Here is a 9,117-nt window from a genome sequence, read left to right on the forward strand (position 1 = left end):
ATTAGGAGTACAAATTCCATCATCAGATTAGGTTCACATCTTAGCTCTGCTAATAATATGATCTTGGGCAAATGGCTTAGACTCTGTTTCTCAGCCACCTCATTCTGATAGCACCTACCTCTAATGAGATGTGAGGACCAAATGAATCAGCACTTGAAATGTGCCTGACACATGTGAGTGTGCAACACAAGTTAGCCACTCTAGTTATTCACTTGCAAACCACTACCTGCACAGTACTGATGCTCTCCCACCTTGGGTTGTTTGGGGGCCTTCTCTGAGGCAAAAGGATGACTTTATTAGGCAAACAGAACCTGTGTTTCATGGAAACACGAAGGCTGTGGGTTGGGGGCACAATGTATAGAGTTTAGATTAACACTGGATACACTTAGTGGGCCAGGCTCTTTCTAACCAATAGAATAACCAATGGTTGAGTTGTTACAGATGACTAATGTTACTTCTTTGGGTCCAGAGAAAGCTTCATATAGAAAGAATGCACTCAGAATGCTAAGCTAGTGTTTTACTAGACTTCAGTTCTAACAGGAAATTTTCGTTAAGTCCTTTCTACCCCTAACTTCGTATTTTGAAAATTTTCAAGCCTACAAAAATATCCAAAAGATTGGTGTCATGAGTTTACATGTTCTTTCACTTAGATTCAACTGTTGCTAACATTTTGCCACATTCACTTTCCACGTGTGTGTCTCTATGCACTTCTTGGACAAACCATTTGAGAATGAGCTGTACATACGATGACCTTTTCTTGCTAAACCTGAAGTCTGCGTCTCCTAAGAACAAAGGCATTCTCCTGCATATCCACAACACTGTTATCACCCAGTCAGCTTTAACATTAACATCACCGTCTATTGTGGTCCACATGCAGGTGCTCTCAGTTGTCCCAAACATGTCTTGGCTACTTTTAAATCAGGCATTGCATTTTATTTTCATGGCTCTTTAATTTTCTTCAGTTTAGAACTGTTCCTTTTTTGCAGTGTTTCATGGCATTGGGATTTTTGAGGCATTCAAATCAGTTGTTTTACAGCATGCACCTCAATTTATCTTTCTAAGGCCAATGTGAATAAATCTTCCAGCCACTGGTTCATGCCCCAAATGGCCACCGCAGCTGGGGCTGGGCTGGGTTGAAGTCAGGAGCCAGGATCCAGGAGCCAGGAACTATATTCAGGTCTCTCCTGGGTGGCAGGGGGCAAGCACTTTGGTCATCCTGTGCTGCTTCCCCAGGTTCATTAGCAAGGAGCTGGATGGGAAGTGGAGCAGCTGGGACTTGAACTGGCACTCCCATATGGGATGCCAGCATCACAGACAACTTCACCTTATGCCACAACACCAGTGCTGGGCCCCAAATCATTATTTTTAAAAATATTGGCAAATCTGGGCCGGCACCATGGCACAGTAGGTTAATCCTTCACCTGTGGTGCCAGCATCCCATATGGGCGCTGGTTCTAGTCCCAGCTGCTCTGCTTCTGATCCAGCTCTCTGCTGTGGCCTGGGAAAGCAGTGGAAGATGGCCCAAGTCCTTGGGCCCCTGCACCTGCATGGGAGACTGGGAAGAAGCACCTGGCTCCTGGCTTCGATCAGTGCAGCTCTGGCCATTGTGGCCATTTGGGTAGTGAACCATCGGAAGGCTTTTTTCTCTGTGTCTCTCTCACTGTCTATAACTCTATCTGTCAAATAAATAAATAAAATCTTAAAAAAATATTGGAAAATCTTTTGAAATTGCTAATGACCTGAGGTATAGCTTATTCTTACTAGATAAGACCATTGCACATTAATATGCTATAAAGGGGCCAGCGCTGTGGTGTAGCAGGTTAAGCCTTCACCTGCAGTGTCAGCATCCCTTATAGGCACGGGTTCAAGTCCCAGCTGCTCTGCTTCTGATCCACCTCCCTGCTAATGCACTTGGGAAAGCAGCAGAGGATGGCCCAAGTGCTTGGGCTCCTGCTCCCACATGAGTCAGAATAAGCTCCGATGCCTGACTTTGGCCTGGCCAAGCCCAGGCTGTTGTGGTCTTTTGAGCTAGGAACCAGCAGATGGAAGATCTTTCTCTCTCTCTGTATTTCTGCCTTTCAAATAAATAAGTAAGTCTTTAAGAATGCATTAAGGACCATCACTTATGAGTCATGACACAAGTGAGCTGGCCTGCTTTGTCTAAACTCCTGAGGACTTCCAATAATGAACTCCAGTGTAACAATTGCTTTCAGGTTTTTATAGCCTTGGTTGCACATGGCTCCAGAAAATGCTAGCACTTTTCCTGTCCACTGATGGTCAAGTATGAAAAAAGCAGCTAGAACACCACAGCCTTGGCTAACTGAGAAAGCTTGTTGATGATGAGAGCTTTGACTCTTTGGAGAGGAAGGCCTCTCACTGACCTGGGAGGATCCACTGTGGCAGATGCTGCCCAAGGTTGAGGAAGAGGAGGCTAGAGCAGAAACCAATGGATTTGATGATGTGGGAAGTTAGTCAAGGAGGTGATCTGACAGAAGTGATTAGGGCAGGGTATGCTATGAGAGGCCTTTCCCCATTCTTATCTTGTGGAGTCCGCTCGACTAGCCTTATCATAGTTTCTGTTTAGCTTGTCCAATTGGCAGGGGGGAGGTCACAATGGAAGTTGCAGTGAGTTTATGGTAAAATGTCAGAATAGGGCTCTAAGGAAATCCTTTTTAAAACTTCAAAACTTGAGATACTTCAAACTCTGCATGAAAATTAACTAGAAAGGATCATGGACCTAAATGTAACTCTACAGTTTCTACAAGAAAACAGGAAAAAATCTCTGTAACTTTAGATTAGACAATGGGTTATTTGAATGATTTTTTTAGGAAAGGCACAATAAAAGGACAAACCATACAAGATAAAAAGTTGCTATAGGCTCAGCAACATTAAAAAATTAACTTCTACTCTTCAGAAGGTACACTTAGTAGAGTGAAAGGATAACTCACGGCCAGCGCTGCGACTCAATAGACTAATCCTCCACCTAGCGGCGCCGGCACACTGGGTTCTAGTCCCGGTCGGGGCACCAGATTCTGTCCCGGTTGCCCCTCTTCCAGGCCAGCTCTCTGCTCTGGCCAGGGTGTGCAGTGGAGGATGTCCCAAGTGCTTGGGCTCTGCACCCCATGGGAGACCAGGAGAAGCACCTGGCTCCTGCCTTCGGATCAGCACAGTGCGCCGGCTGCAGCACGCCAGCCTCGGCGGCCATTGGAGGGTGAACCAACGGCAAAGGAAGACCTTTCTCTCTTTCTCTCTCTCTCACTGTCCACTCTGCCTGTCAAAAAAAAAAAAAAAACCTCCCTAAGATTAACATCAAATTACTACATGGGAACAGATTTGAATAGACACTTGGTAAAGATACTTGCACAACAGTATCGTCAGTCATTAGAGTAGTGCAAGTTTAAACTGCAGTGAGTGTACCCAAGGTGCCAGCGTTAGGATGACTGAGTCCCACATTTGAGCACTTGCATTTGATTCTTCTCTCTGGTTCCTGATTCCAGCTTCCTGCTAATATAGTTCTCCTGCCTTTCTTGGGCTTGAGAAATTGGGGTTCCTGCCACCTACATGGGAGGTCTTGGTTGAATTCCCAGCCTTCAACTCCAGCTTCAGCCCAGTGCTGGTCATGGTGGGAATTTGGTGAGAGAACTGATTGACTCTCAAGTAACTATTTTTAAATACTAAAAAAAATAGAGATTCTACTATATATCTACTAGCAGAAAAGCTACATTAAAAAAGTTTTGTTTTTTAACTTATTTGAAAGAACGAGAGAGAGAAAGAGAGAGAGAGAGAAAGATTGACCTTCCATCTGCTGGTTCACTTCCCCAAATGCTGATAACAGCCAGGGTTGGGCCAGGACTATGCCAAGGATATAGGTCTCAGTGTGTGGGTCTCCTACATGGGTGGCAGAGACCAGAATACTCGAGTTACCATCGGCTACCTCCCAGGGTGCACATTAGCTGGAAGCAGAGTAGCTGGGACTCAAACTTGGCACTCTGATACGGGATGTAGGCATCCCAAGTGGTATCTTATTTATTTATTTATTTGACAGGTAGAGTTAGACAGTGAGAGACACAGAGAGAAAGGTCTTCCTTCCGTTGGCTCACCTCCCAATCACCCCCCAAATGGCCGCTATGGCCGGAGCTGCGCCAAACTGAAGCCAGGAGCCAGGTGCTTCCTCCTGGTCTCCCATGCGGGTGCAGGGTCCAAGCACTTGGGCCATCCTCCACTGCCTTCGCGGGCCACAGCAGAGAGCTGGACTGGAAGAGGAGCAGCCGGGACTAGAACCCAGCGCCCATATGGGATGCCAGTACCACAGGCGGAGGATTAGCCAAGTGAGCCATGGTGCCAGCCCCCCAAGTGGTATCTTAATGCTGTGCCACAACATCCAGTTTCTAAATTTTTGTTAAAGTTGAAATCTGAGGACTGGGACAACACATGTTGCAAGTGCCACTCTCGAACATTGTTGGTGAGTGCAGACTGCAGCAGCTACTTGGCAAACAGTTTAGCTGTGTGTTAAACAGTTCAATATACACTTAGTAGGTAATGAACTGTCCTACCCCTAGATCTTTACACCAAAGAGATGAAGCCACATATTCATTTACAGACCTGCATGTGAGTGCTGTTAGTGGCTTTATTTATAATTGCAAAAAGTTGGAAAACACAGTTCTATAAGCTGATGAAATGGATAAACTGGTGTAACTACACAATTGGAATATTACTCAGCAATAGGTAGAGGCAGCAACATGAATAGTAGTTTAATCTCTAAAGGATTATGCTGAGTAAAGGAGCCAGACACAAGAGGCTACACTTACTACATGATTTTGCTTATAAGACACTGTGGAAGGAAAAACTACAAGAATAGAAACAGGGTGAGTGGTTTGAGGGCCTGGGTCTGGGGATGGGAGGAGACGATTGACTGGAAAGGACCATGAGGGACCTTTTTGGGTTGATAGAAATGTTCTACATCAGGAATTTGGTGGTGGTTACATAACCACGTGTTTGCCAAAACTCAGCAAACTTTACAGTGCGAATTGAAATACATAAAAATTATACCTCCATAAGCCTGACTTAAGAAAACACATCTACAGACTTACATGGAAATAAACCTAAGAAAAAGATACCTTACAGTTTTTCCAGTTGAAGAGTCATCATGAGAATGTTCTCAACTGTGGTAAGTGGTACTTGTGTTGTTCCCAAGTCTCTGAAGGAGAAAGCCCAAACATTCACGGTATGGACCTCAATAAAGATCTGTCCTTAAAAAGGTTGTTTCAGGAAGATGTGGTTACATCAGTTTTGGCTTCTCTATAAAGCAAGACAGCTCAAGAGTTTGTCATGGAGACAGTTCCAGAAAGCCCTGGTTGAAATGACTTTACTATTTGCATCATCAGATTAATGACCTTGGCATTGAAGAGTAGAACCTACACCTTTTTCTGCCATTGTCTTATTTTTCATTTTATACTACACTGACCTCTTTTAATTCTTATTTTTTTCTTTAAAAAATTTACATCTATACCTCTTTGCTTGGGATAGATGGTATTCCTAACATGTATTTGCATGTAACACTGTCTCGCCCTGCCAGCTGTCTTTCCCATGATAAATTCTTTCTCAGTTCTTGCCTCAGTCAATAACTTTTTTCAGTAACCTAATTTAAAATCATGACTTTTTAGCCTCAATCTCAAATACTTAATGTTTGATGAAAATAAAAAAAGATTATTTTCATACTTACAGATATTTTAATGCTGGCAGTTTAAAAAGATACGAATCTTCAACATTTGTCAGAGGATTACGATTGAGATTTCTGAAAAAGGCAATGGAATTACAGGTATCGGCCATTTCAGTAAGCACAAGACTGTATGAGAAATTATATTCTTTTTTGTGTAGACATTTTAGGCTTAAAATTACTTTCTGTGTACTTACAAATCACCCTTAGGATTCAAAAAGCACTTGTTCTTTGGGAACTATCTATGTCTCTTAGAGGATGAATGGAGAAGAGAAAGAGAAAAGATACAAAAAAAAGGCATAATAAACACAAAATATGCCAAAGAACTTTTTAGGTGAAAAGCCTTAGAAGTGGAGCCAGTGTTTTGCCTAGCAATTAACACCCAGATTGGGATACCTACGTCTCAAATCAGATGCCTGGGTTTGATTCCCAGTTCCAGCTTCTAATTGCAACTTCCTGCTAATGCAGACCCTGGGAGGCAGTGGTGATGGCTCAATTGGTTGAGTCTCTGCTATCTACTTGGAGACGTGGACTGGTTTCTGGTTTCCAGCTTCAGCCTGGGCCTGGCCTAGCCTAGCCTGAGCCATTGCAGGTATTTGGGAAGTGAACTAGTGGGTGGGAGCTGTCTGTGTCTTAAAAAAGAAAGACGTATAGAAGTGACCACACTGATAGGGAAGCCCTTTTTTGTGTAGGAAACACTAATCCTGTGTTCTCCATAATTCAAGGTGCTTGCCTTTCATCTTTGGAAATTTTAAACAAGCCATGACTTAATTCATTTAGTTGATGGAAAAAGAACCCACGTCAAAGCCATACTCTTGTCACGTTCTTCCACTGGTGTTCTCATTTCGCATCACACATCATCACATCACATCACATCACATCACATCACATCACATCACATCATCACGTCACATCACATCACGTCACATCACGTCACATCAGTCTTTGTTACGTTGCTTGTCATCACCTGTTGGCCTGTCAGTCTCCTGGCCTGTAGCTCCTTGAGGGCAGGGATATTGTTATTGTCTTTGTTATGCCTGTGTGTGGCATAGTGCCTGAAATTTACTGCATGGTTAATAAATATTTGTTGAGTAAAGAATTCACATTTTGTTTCCCTACCAATACAGTGAATAAATTCATGTTGTGGGAAATTTCATTCCTAAATGCTGTAATAGATTTTTAAAGTTTTTAAAGCAAGCAAACAAAAACAAAAACAGGTAAAAAAAAAAAAACTGCCTTTAGTTTAACTCTACTCAAAAACGTACTGTACTGTTACAGACTGTGAAAATAATAACTCTTACAGATGATATTGATTTGGCTGCCAAGCATCTGTGTTCAGCATTCAACACTGGATGTTCCCAGTAACCTCTGTGATAGGTATTGTAGCCCAGTAGCCTATTGTGATATATATTGTGCTGAGTCACAGAGGCTGTGTAACTTGTTGTAGGTCACTGCACTTGTAAGAAGCAAAGCTGGAGCTGGAGCTCAGTCCTGCCCCAGACTGTGTCTAATATGTGTGCAGAAAAGGGTCCAAATATTTGTCACTTTAATCTGAAGCTTGAGATGACTAAATATAGAAGTACTTTGAAAATTTCATCAACCTTCTCAGGATAGCGCTCATGAAAATTAGTTTCTCTTTTTATTCCTTTTCCCTAATCTTATCCCACAATTAGATATTTAGCTCAGAGTCATTGAGACTAGAGATTTAAAAGCATGTTGTAGGTGACATCAGTGGAAACCTATGTAAACAGTGGAGTGAGAACATCTGAAAATTTATCCCTTCATAAAGGGAACAACAAAATGGTAAAAGTGGTCAGAATCAAGTTTTTGATAATTCTGGAAATTTAACCAAAGGCTTGCAGCCACCTGTGGGGCATTTACTCAAGAAAATTGGCTGACTTTCTCTAAGAATAGTGAGATTTGTGTGGGTTTTGTGTATTTAACTTGCCCTAGACAGTTCCTCCCTGGCAAGCTCAGTGGTAGCCTTAAAAATAGGCTTGGCAGCTTATGACAAGAGCCTCGGGTGATGACTGACGTCATAAATAAGAGTGTCAATTGTTAAATCAACAACAGGAGTCACTGTGCACTTACTCCCCATGTAGGATCTCTGTCCTTAATGTGTGGTACTATGTGAATTAATGGTATAACTAGTACTCAAACAATACTTTATACTTTGTGTTTCTGTGTGGGTGCAAACTGTTGAAATCTTTACTTAGTATATACTAAGTTGATCTTCTGTATATAAAGAGAATTGAGAATGAATCTTGATGAAGAATGGGATGAGAAAGGGAATGGGAGATGGGATGGTTGCGGGTGGGAGGAAGTTATGGGGGCAAAAAGCCACTATAATCCAGAAGTTGTACATTGGAAATTTATATTTATTAAATAAAGGTTAAAAAAGAAACATCTGCTTTAGGAATAGACTGATGTCTTAGTAATATTTGGGTTTAGGTTTTTGGATTGTGGGTGAATTTTATTTTTAATTTGTTGCTTCTCAATTTTTTTAAAATTATGAGATGTATTACTTGCATACTCAAAGTCATATGTAACCATGTGAATGTTGGATAATGTTTGAACTTTGTCCAATTTATTTTGTCTACATTTGAACCAAATCAGGAATTATAATGAGAGAAAAGAGAAGTATGTGTAAAATGAGCAAAAAAAAAAAACCTCCAAACTCTCCAAAATAAAAAAAAAAAAATAGCCTGTATGCCCAGTATCAGAGAGAGGGAGAGGGATAGAGGGACAGAAGGAGGGAGGGAGGGAGAGAAAGAGAGAGAGAGACAGAACAGAGACAGAGAGAATGGAAATGAATGGAGATAAACATGCAGAATGAAGCCTCTCTCAGAGGCTGTTTTTGGGAAATAACTACAGGCAAGTGCTTCACCATGGAAGCTGTGTGCGATACTGGATAGCAGTTGGGACCAAAAGATAGTCTATTCAAAAAGCTTAACATGGGAAGCTGAGGAATAAGATGTTCATTAGAACTTTGAAACACACAATATACCCTCAGGACACTGGAAGATGGTGGAATGTATTCCTGTGAATTTGGAAGGCCTTACACATATCTAGGGCTATAAGCTTTGCCAGGAAAGACCTGAAGGGGCCCTGACTTCTTTATAACTGGCTGATCCTGAGGTTCTATGCATGCAGGAAGTAAAAGAAAAGACAGCCCTGGACTGCCTGGCTAAGAACAGAAAGGACACAGTACAACGTGTACTTGGAGCTCTTTGACAAAAGCTGGGAGAATTGTTGATTCCAGACTTGTAGGGAGTTCTCTATTCAGTCCTGACCCCCAGGCTAACCAAGTGGAGACTTCAATGGCCACACATCATAAGTAATACAAACTTTATAGCATTGGTTCAGAAAAGTGGCTAGATAACAGCAACTGCTACAACAAG

The sequence above is a fragment of the Oryctolagus cuniculus genome, chromosome 17 (genome assembly GCF_964237555.1).
Source record: "Oryctolagus cuniculus chromosome 17, mOryCun1.1, whole genome shotgun sequence".
NCBI classification, from domain to species: Eukaryota; Metazoa; Chordata; class Mammalia; order Lagomorpha; family Leporidae; genus Oryctolagus; species Oryctolagus cuniculus.